Raw genomic sequence first — 9,015 nt, 5'->3', positions numbered from 1 at the left:
GCACAGAAGTAAAACTCAACTAAAAACCAAGTGACAGTGTTGTGCTGTTGTAGAAAAGTGTTATTTTGAGAACTGAGAGTTATTAAGACAAGTCAGTCTCTTGAGAGGAAGCAGGCAGCATGTCAATGTCATTTTTTTTCTAGACCAATTATGAGTGTGTTTTTGTGACATCCAAAACCATGAGTGGAATGTTTAATATAGCAGGAGATGAAACAGTAATACCCACAAGGTATAATCACACATCAGAGTAGAATGTGAAACAGCTAATATCCAAATATTAAAAGCAAAGCTGTAAATATTTTTCAGCATATTGGATCTTCTGGATACATAATTCTTTAGTGTTCCATAGTAATATTTTGGTGTGATGAACAAAAAGCAGTTTAATGTAAGAGGTTGCTGCTGCTAAAGTAGAGAGGAGATGTACAGCTGCACACATTTGTTCATGTTAGGATCCCACTGAAATGATGACTCCAAATGGATGAGCTGTTGACATATTAAACTCTAAAACAACTAGCTAACCCAGGGGTGGACAAACTTTTTGACTCACGGGCCACAATGGGTTCTAAAATTTGACAGAGGGGCCGGGCCAGGAGCAGAGAGATGGAGTGTTTGTGTGAACTAATATGACATATAAAAGCCATTACATAAAAGGATTTGGGCTTTAACAGGTAGCAAAGCATGAATATGCAAGGCTTATTGTACAAATTATTCTCCAAATGCAGCTTTTTCATAACACAGTAGAGAAATAAACCTTCAGTTTCAGTGGGAACAGTGTTGTTGGTCTCCCTTTTTAGCCAGTGCATCAAAGTCTGGAGTTAGTTTTGTTGTGGCTATTCTCAGGATAGATCTGATAGGTGGTCAGTTAACATGGATCTGTGACTGGCTTTGTTGATGTTCAGCATCATGAACGTCTGCATAAAAGTCACTCAGTTTAAGAGAGTTGAACTTCTCCTTTAAAACAGAGTCAGACTGAAGATCGATTAGTTCCATTTGCAGCTCCTGTGGTGCTGTTTCAGGGTCTTGTGACAGGGGACAAGACACCAGCTGAAGGGACTTGTCAATTTTTTAAAAATCAGAGAACCGATGGCAGAAATCTCTGTGCAGGTCGTCCAGTGATTTGCTGTATTTCTTCACGTTTCGGGTGGCCTCTTTCTGCATGGCTAGTGTGGGAAAATGGGAGAAAGATTTGTTTGAAATTTGTCTGGAGAACAAAGTCAGCTTGGATTTGAAGGCTCTCACATTTGTGTACATGTCGTGCACAAACTGATCTTTCCCCTGTAGCTTCACGTTCAGCTCAGTCATATGTGAAAAAATGTCCACAGCAAACGCAAAGTCACAAAGGCAGTTCTTGTCGCTCAGCTCAGGAAATTTGTCGGATTTCCCCATCTACTCTAAAGTCTGCATCGGGTTTCCTCCAGGAATGTAATAAACTGACGGTGCTGAAGTCCCCTTGCTTGTTTAAAGTTAACAAGTCTTATGACTGGATTCACGACGTGATTAAGCTGCTATACAGGCTTACACAGAGATCCTGGTCAGGGTCTTCCTCTTTCACTTTATCCTGGATTCTTTTCAGCAGCCCAACGTTTTTTCCAGTTAAATTTGGCGATCCATCTGTGGTGACATTGGCAAGTTTACTCCAAGGTAGCTTCATTCTCTCTATGACATCAGAAACCCGGTCATATAAGTCCTCTCCTTGCGTATTTCCTTTCAGGGACTCCATGGCCAAAAACTCCTCCATTATCTCAAAACTGTCGTTAATCCCTCGAATAAAAATTACAGTAGGAGCTGAGCAGTGTCTTTTATGTCGTTAATTTCATCCAGTGCTAGTGAATAAAACTTAAAGGACTTCGCCTTTTTGTTTAACTCGCTGGCTATATGGTATCTTCTAAAGGACTCCACCTTTTTGTTTAACTCGCTGGCTATACGGTATCTTCATCAATCAGTTCCACATGGCGAGTCACTGTCCTGCGTGATAAACTGATTTTTTCAAACTTGCCTTTGCTCTCCGGACACGAGACCTGCTGTCTCTACCATGCATTCTTTCAAAAACTGGCCTTCGGAGAAAGGCTTGCTAGCCTTTGCTAATTTGAATACCAGCATAAAAAGTGCCTTGGCACTTGACTCTTGAATCACAGTTTGTCAATGAAGTCTGTAAATTAGCCATCAACCTTTGAGCAGTAGCTGTTGTCCACTCCTTATTAAACACTCGGCACTCACTGCCCAGTTTTCTTTTCTTTGGTCTGCTCATTTTTACAGAAGGGGTCAAAGGGCAAAGTGAAGTAGAGAGGTCAATGTGTCTAAAGTGCATATACTGAGGAAACTCGGGAATTACAGGGAAAAGGCAAAACGAATGAGGTTTAATGATAACATAACTTAATAATATAATTTGGACAAGTTCAGCGGGCCGGATTAAAAGGCCTAACGGGTCATAGTTTGCCCATGCCTGAGCTAACCCATTTGTCTTGCTTCCTGACATGCCCCAAAATTAGGCTGGTGACTGATGTTACCACAATCTAAACAGCAGTTTTTGATGGTTACAGTTTATAATGGAAATGTTTTTGCAGTGTCAGACTTTTAACCCCTGGTTTATAATAACTAAATAACCACACTCATTTACTTTAAATATCTACAGCAGGTTTATTGTCTGACCACAAAGGAGCAGCGTATTGTGGTTGCTTAGTAACACCAGCACAAAAAGCAACAGGTAGAGGCCAAATGTGAATGAAGCAGAAGGTTTGGCGTCAGTGTTCGCAGCAGCACAAAAGCTGCATGTTAATAATCAGACTCTAATTATCCAGTCTCTTTAAATGTTAATAGATTCTGCTGTTGTTTCTCAGTTATGTCTCTGCTTCCATAATGCCTCATTCTTACTTTACAGGATATGTGAGGGGGTTAAATTCAGTGACACTTGGGAATGTTGATTGAATTCCACAGAATTAATGGCCCCTCATTTGCTCACTCATGGGCAGCATCACAGTGAGCATGTGACCAGGCCAGACTGCCACAGGCACTTGTTTTCATGCTCCCTCATGTCCTGTGACTGCGGCCGCGCCGGTGGTGGCGGCGCTAGCTTCTCTCCAGCTAAAGTAGAGTCATAATTTTGCGTGAGGTGTGAGGAGATGTGGTGTTATAGTGATAATAGAGGCAGAGCTACGAGGGCGTCATGGGTACAGAGGGAGAATTGTCAGTGAGTCTGGCTTACAAGCGGACAAAAACAGATATGATCAGCAGATTATGTCAAAAGCCAGTCTAGTTATCCAGATTAGTCATTTAATAATTATGTGTTAATCCCCAATACGTTATACTGGATGTCTTTTCCACTGCATAAACACGTCATATACCCCATTAGCTCTAATGCTGACAAGCTTTTAATAGCATCTTTGCTCAGGCTGGTATTACTGAAAGGCTGATGATTTCAATCAGCGCAATGGAGAGACATCATTTCCTGAACATTTGTTTCACCGGGTTCATTTGGATTATTCTTCTTTCAAAAGGGGGGAAACTGTTGTAGTAAAAATTGGTGTTGGAATGATGCAGGATTTCTCGATGAATCCTTTCTGCGAGTGAATGAGCTTCTTTTCACTTCTATTCTTCAGAAAGGAAGAACAGATGAATGGTTTAACTGAAACGGAGCTTGTGAACGAAAACAATGGATCATCTTACTGGTTCATTAGATGCTCAATTGGCCCCTTTACACAGGAAAACTGGAAGCACTCTTTGCATTCCTTGTTGATTCCTGCTCATACAGTGTGTCCTCAGAGGTTCACGAGCAGGTCAGTTTGCAGAGCATTACCTTGGTGGTTCAGTAACCGCAAGGCTGTGCAACTATAGCAGGTTAAGTGCGACAGTCTTTACTCAATTTCTGTGCCTTATCTGTTGCTTGTCTTTATAAGTTCCTTAGCATGTTTATGGGATCTGTAGGTTCAGAGTCAGACATGTGTCTCCCTGGAGTGAGTGTTTGCAATAAGATTTATTTAAATGTCAGATCCAGTTTGTGTTCACATTGTCCTTCTATAAACAAAGCAAGAGCTCTAAGCATGAAGGTATACAACTCACTGATTTGGAGATTTTTGATGTCTGTCATCTTGCATCATCAGCGCTACATGATTCCCAGTGGGGAAATGAAAATGTGATGACTGACAGCTGGTCATGCTGCACTGTAATGCTTCTTATGTATAAAATTATGTTCTCTGCAGTCAAAGATTGCTGATTATAACCATTAGTAGTAGTATTAAACAGCCAGTGCATTGCACATTATGAACAATGAATAGCAACAGGTAGAGACAGGACAGATATCACAGGGATTAGTGTGAATCACACACTCTTAGTGGATATAATGAGCTGAAAGACGGTCTGAATGAAATAAGTAGATGGAGTAGGATCCAGATACAACACACTGCAGTTTTTTTGGACTATTTGAGCAGAGAAAATCCTGCTTGCATTTGTGTGAAACACATTTTAAACTGCACTGAACAGAATCATCAATGAGAATATTTGAGATGTTACACTACACACCCCCTGCCAAAGTCACAGTGTTGTAGCAGAGGTATATATTCACTGGAGCTGCCGATAAGTGATGATCACCAAGCTGCAACACCAACTGATTTTATTGGATGTGATGGGAATGTGGCAGCCAAGCATCACAGGTTTGGTCAAGGCTGATGGCAGGTGTCTTGTGGCTCCGGTGTAACCTCGCTCCAGCTCTCTGCTCAGAAATAACAGTATTTTGTGTTCTTTTTATATGAGCTTGTTTGTTTACATTCCCTCTTCAGGTCACCAGATGCTTATTCTGCTGTTGCTCTCTGTGTTACACCTTGTTTTTTTAATTATTTTGTGCTATGTCACAACAGTGAATTTGGCAGACAGAAATGTTCCTGAACAATTTTTTTAAATATATTTATATATATATATATAGTGCATGAAGACGACGGACGGATGGATGGATGGATGGATGGATGGATGGAATATTGCCACTCCCACTACTGGGGTGCTGCTGTTTGCCAGGACAGACAGGCAAGCTGGCAGCTCAGCAGGGGTCTTGGATTACTGTGCAGAACCTGCTAGGGCTCCCTCCCTCCCTCTAGGAGTTGGGGATTCCTGTTTCAGCTTCAGAGTTTCCCCCGTTCTCTGGCATGACAAAAAAGACAGAAGCCATTTTGCTTCGTTATAGACCTCAAAGTCAGGCCTCAAAAGGTTGGAGGGGTGCACTTGCTCAGTGTGAAGTATCTGAAGTGGTCAGAGGTCAACACTGAACCAGGGAATAATTGATCATCTTTTAACTTGGCTGCTCTTTTTACTCATGGCTGCTGCACTCTGAGTGAACCTGCACCACACACACTCATGTAACCCTGTTAATCCCTCATTCAGCCATGTGCTGCTGCCTTTAAGAGGATTAACCCAGGTGATGGAAATACCTCTGTGATTGTGTCCAGCCATTATCCACTAGGAAAATTACTGCTGTACACTATTAGCTTGGCCCACTTACCATCTTGGTACAGACCATTTTAATACAGGGTTCTCAAACTATGGCACAGGAGCCAGTTCTGGCCCACACGGTAGTTTTAGTCCCCTAAATCTAGCTTCAGTTACAGCTACAGTTTTAGAGGACAAGGTCAACATTCTGGGATCTGATTCACTTGTTTTTGTCCTGGATTGTTTTCACACTTTGGTTTTTGTATACATTAAACATATAAGGCACAGTGTGTTTTGTCACCTGTGGCATAATTTCTCACTGTAAGAATTTTAGCTTAGACCAGAACGCTGCTTAATGCACTGTGGGGTACTTTTTTCCATCACTTCAGGCGTTCCTCTTGGTAAATCCTGGCCCCTTTACTCTTCTCTTTATATATTGCACCTCTGGCGACAATTATAGCTAGACATGATGTTCAATTCCATTTTTATGCAGATGACATTCAGATCTACATGCCACTGCTTTTGTTGGACCCAAACACACTTATCCTGTTGGACAGTTGCGTCCGGGAAATTAAGCAGTGGCTTGCTCAAAATTTTCTTTATCTGAACGAAAGTAAAACTGAATATATTCTTATCAGTCCTGACCCGAATGCAGATGCAGCCAGTTTTGGTGCCTCTGCCCTCCCACTTTCTGATTTAGTGAAAAACCTCGGAATAATACTGGACTGTAATTTTAACTTTGAGAAGCAGATTAGGGCCGTAGTTAAGACTTGTTTCTTTCATTTAAGACTTCTAACGAAGGTGAAACCTTTTATATCACATGCAGACTTGGAGATAGCCATCCATGCCTTTGTTACCTCGCGTTTAGATTATTGTAATGCCCTTTATGCTGGGGGATCTCAGTGTTTGCTCCAGAAATCGCAATTAGTTCAAAAGTCAGCAGCCCGGCTTGTAGTCAATGGCCAGCCCAGGTTTACCCCGATTTTCAGCTCCCTTCATTGGCTTCACATCGAGTATAGAGTTAAGTTTAAGACTCTGGTATTCGTTTTTAAGGCCATCTATGGCCTGGCTCCGCCTTATTTGTCTGACATGCTATCAATTTACATGCCACGAAGAGCCTTGTGCTCTTCAGAACATTTGTCTTTGGTTGTCCCTCGATCGCGGTATAAAAAATGGGGTGACCGATCCTTTGCTACATATGGCCCCAGACTCTGGAATTCCCTTCCCTTAGAGGTGCGATCGAAGTTGGAACTAGCGGTTTTTAAGTCGGCCTTAAAAACTTTTTTCTTTAGGCAGGCTTTTGAGGCATAAATTGGCTTTTTTCATTTACGGGTATGTTAACATGTATTGTTTATGTTACTTTCTTAAGCTTGCTCTGGGTTTCCTCTGGTTTTTATTTATTTGTTGTTTTTATGTTTGCAGTCTTATGTTGATTTAGTGATTTTACTTTGTAGTTTTGTTCTGTTGTACAGCACTCTGGGCTCCTAGGAGTTGTTGAGTGCTATAGAAATAAAGTTTATTAGTGGCCCCCAGGTAGAGAAGAACAGAGACACCTGCTGTAAACTAATGGATGTTTATATCTGAATTACTAGGATGAGTAACATGAATGTTAACAAAGGCTTGATTTAAAGTAGAAATCCTCAGTATCAGTCCCACAGCTCAAGGTGAGACTGCAGAGAACCAGCTCAGGGAAGATTTGTCACCATGTGAGGATGATTCAGGCATTTAAAATGATTTACAGAATGAGTGTATCCAAATCTTCTAAATATTTTCAGGAACTTGTGATAGTCACGCAAGCGTGCATGCACACACACGTGTGCCAGCATCACCCTCCTTAGAACTGGGTCACACTAGATGTTTTGTGCCACAGTTTCCCTCTGAGTTGCAGATAAAAATTGTACTTTGTGCAGTCCATCTGGCCAAGTGACTTTTTTTTTTTCTGAAGGTGTGAATGAAGAAAAGTTGGGCTTTCTTGTGATGGAGACATCGGCCATAAATCTTAGTGTTTGCTCTGGAAGTTTTAGTACAGGTTTTGATCAGGAGGCAGAATGCAGTTTCAGACTGTGACCGGAGCGAGGGTGTGGAAACAGGAGATAGGAAAGCCTTTAAACCAGTCTGAATGATGCACGCAGATACTCAGAATAAAAAATGGGTTCATCTAAAATACTGCTGATGGCAAACACTTCACCTCAGTCCTCTGGGTAATGTGAGCTCAGATCCTCCACTCCATAGGGTTTATGGCTGTTGAATGCTGAGTGTAGGCGGGTGGGCTCAAAGTGCACGTGTATCTGAGCAGAAGCTCAGTTTAGGTTTTTCTGTCAGGTTTTAACTACCTGTGTATTTTACACTCATCATTTTTCATCTCACCCACAGCACTTCGAGAGGCTGAGAGTGAGTGTGTGTGTGTGTGTCTGTCATGCTTGTTCCTTACACACATGTGTTTACAGCATACCTCAAGATACATAGGACTCATTTCTCTCTCCCTTTGTGTAGTTATTTAAATATGTGCCTTTAAGTGGACCCTGGGCCAAATTCATCTCATTTAAACATCTGTTGCTTAGTCATGGACTCTGTCTCTGCCCAGGTGGACCGTACCAGATCATTCAGTAAACACCCTCTATTCGTCCAGTATTTCCTCTTAGTGTAGTCTTTAAACCCTCCCCATGCTCCAGGTGGAAGTGGGGTTCACCTCTTGGGGGAAAGAATGCAGCTTGATTTGATATGAGTGAATGCAGTCACAGTTTTAAGTGCTTTGGGGAAAAAGCATCTATCCAGCTGTTTGATCACAACTTCAGTAAAATTCAAAAGAGTTATGTTATGTTGCAGGCATTTTGGAAATCCTGTGAAGTTTGTTTTTATTGTGTGTGTGTTGGTGGGTGGTGCTTGTTTCTAAACTGTAGCATGTCTAGCTGTGTCAGCGCACAAGAATGCTGCAGAGGGAAAGAAATGATTATTCTCATGAAAAATTCTAGAGCTGGAACAGTTTGCTTGATGGGCAGACAATGAATTGGCAGTTATTATAATAGTTGAACCAAAATAACAATAATATCCTACTTTGAGTCTGTCAGATGTGATAATAAATGTCATATCTTTAGTCTGGGGTTTTGCCTGTAATGCCACCTAAATGGCAGAGCACTCAGACCAGGTGCTATGTTCTGTGCTGTTCATTTCTATATTCTATGTTGAACCGCCTCATCTGCTTCTCCCTGAGTTCAGTGAGGTTGAGACTGGACACACAAAATCACAAGGTTCTCTGATGTCCAGCCAGTTTAAGATCTCAGCGGGGACTGACCTCTCATTAAAGGGTTATTCTGGTGTATTTCCCATAAATGTGCCTATTGTGGCACTATGGGTCGTGCTAACTTTACACTCATCGTCTCCGAGTCTGACTGAAGGTAAACACAGAAAGTAGCCATCTCATTTTACTATAACACCACATTTAAAAAATGTTAGCATGAAACGAAACAGATCAAGCAACTCAGTGCAACACTGTAACCAGCCAGGCTTGTTTTGCGTTAAATTGATGAATCAGAGCTGGAATAGATTACATTTCTGGGGTGTACCTAAATCATTAATGAACACTTTGTTTCATTCCTATGTATA

General features: G+C 41.5%; 1 protein-coding gene across 5 annotated transcripts in view; it reads left to right on the top strand.

Moving 5' to 3' along the window:
- The window catches only part of LOC109955748 (vang-like protein 1), a 44,880-nt gene that overhangs the window by 1,859 nt on the left and 34,006 nt on the right, over positions 1–9,015 (top strand). The gene's annotated exons all lie outside the window — the stretch shown is intronic.

This window comes from Monopterus albus, unplaced genomic scaffold (assembly GCF_001952655.1).
Source record: "Monopterus albus unplaced genomic scaffold, M_albus_1.0 scaffold16.1, whole genome shotgun sequence".
Taxonomy (NCBI): domain Eukaryota; kingdom Metazoa; phylum Chordata; class Actinopteri; order Synbranchiformes; family Synbranchidae; genus Monopterus; species Monopterus albus.
Note: the sequence above shows the minus strand (reverse complement) of the source record. Positions and strands in the feature narration are given on the sequence as shown.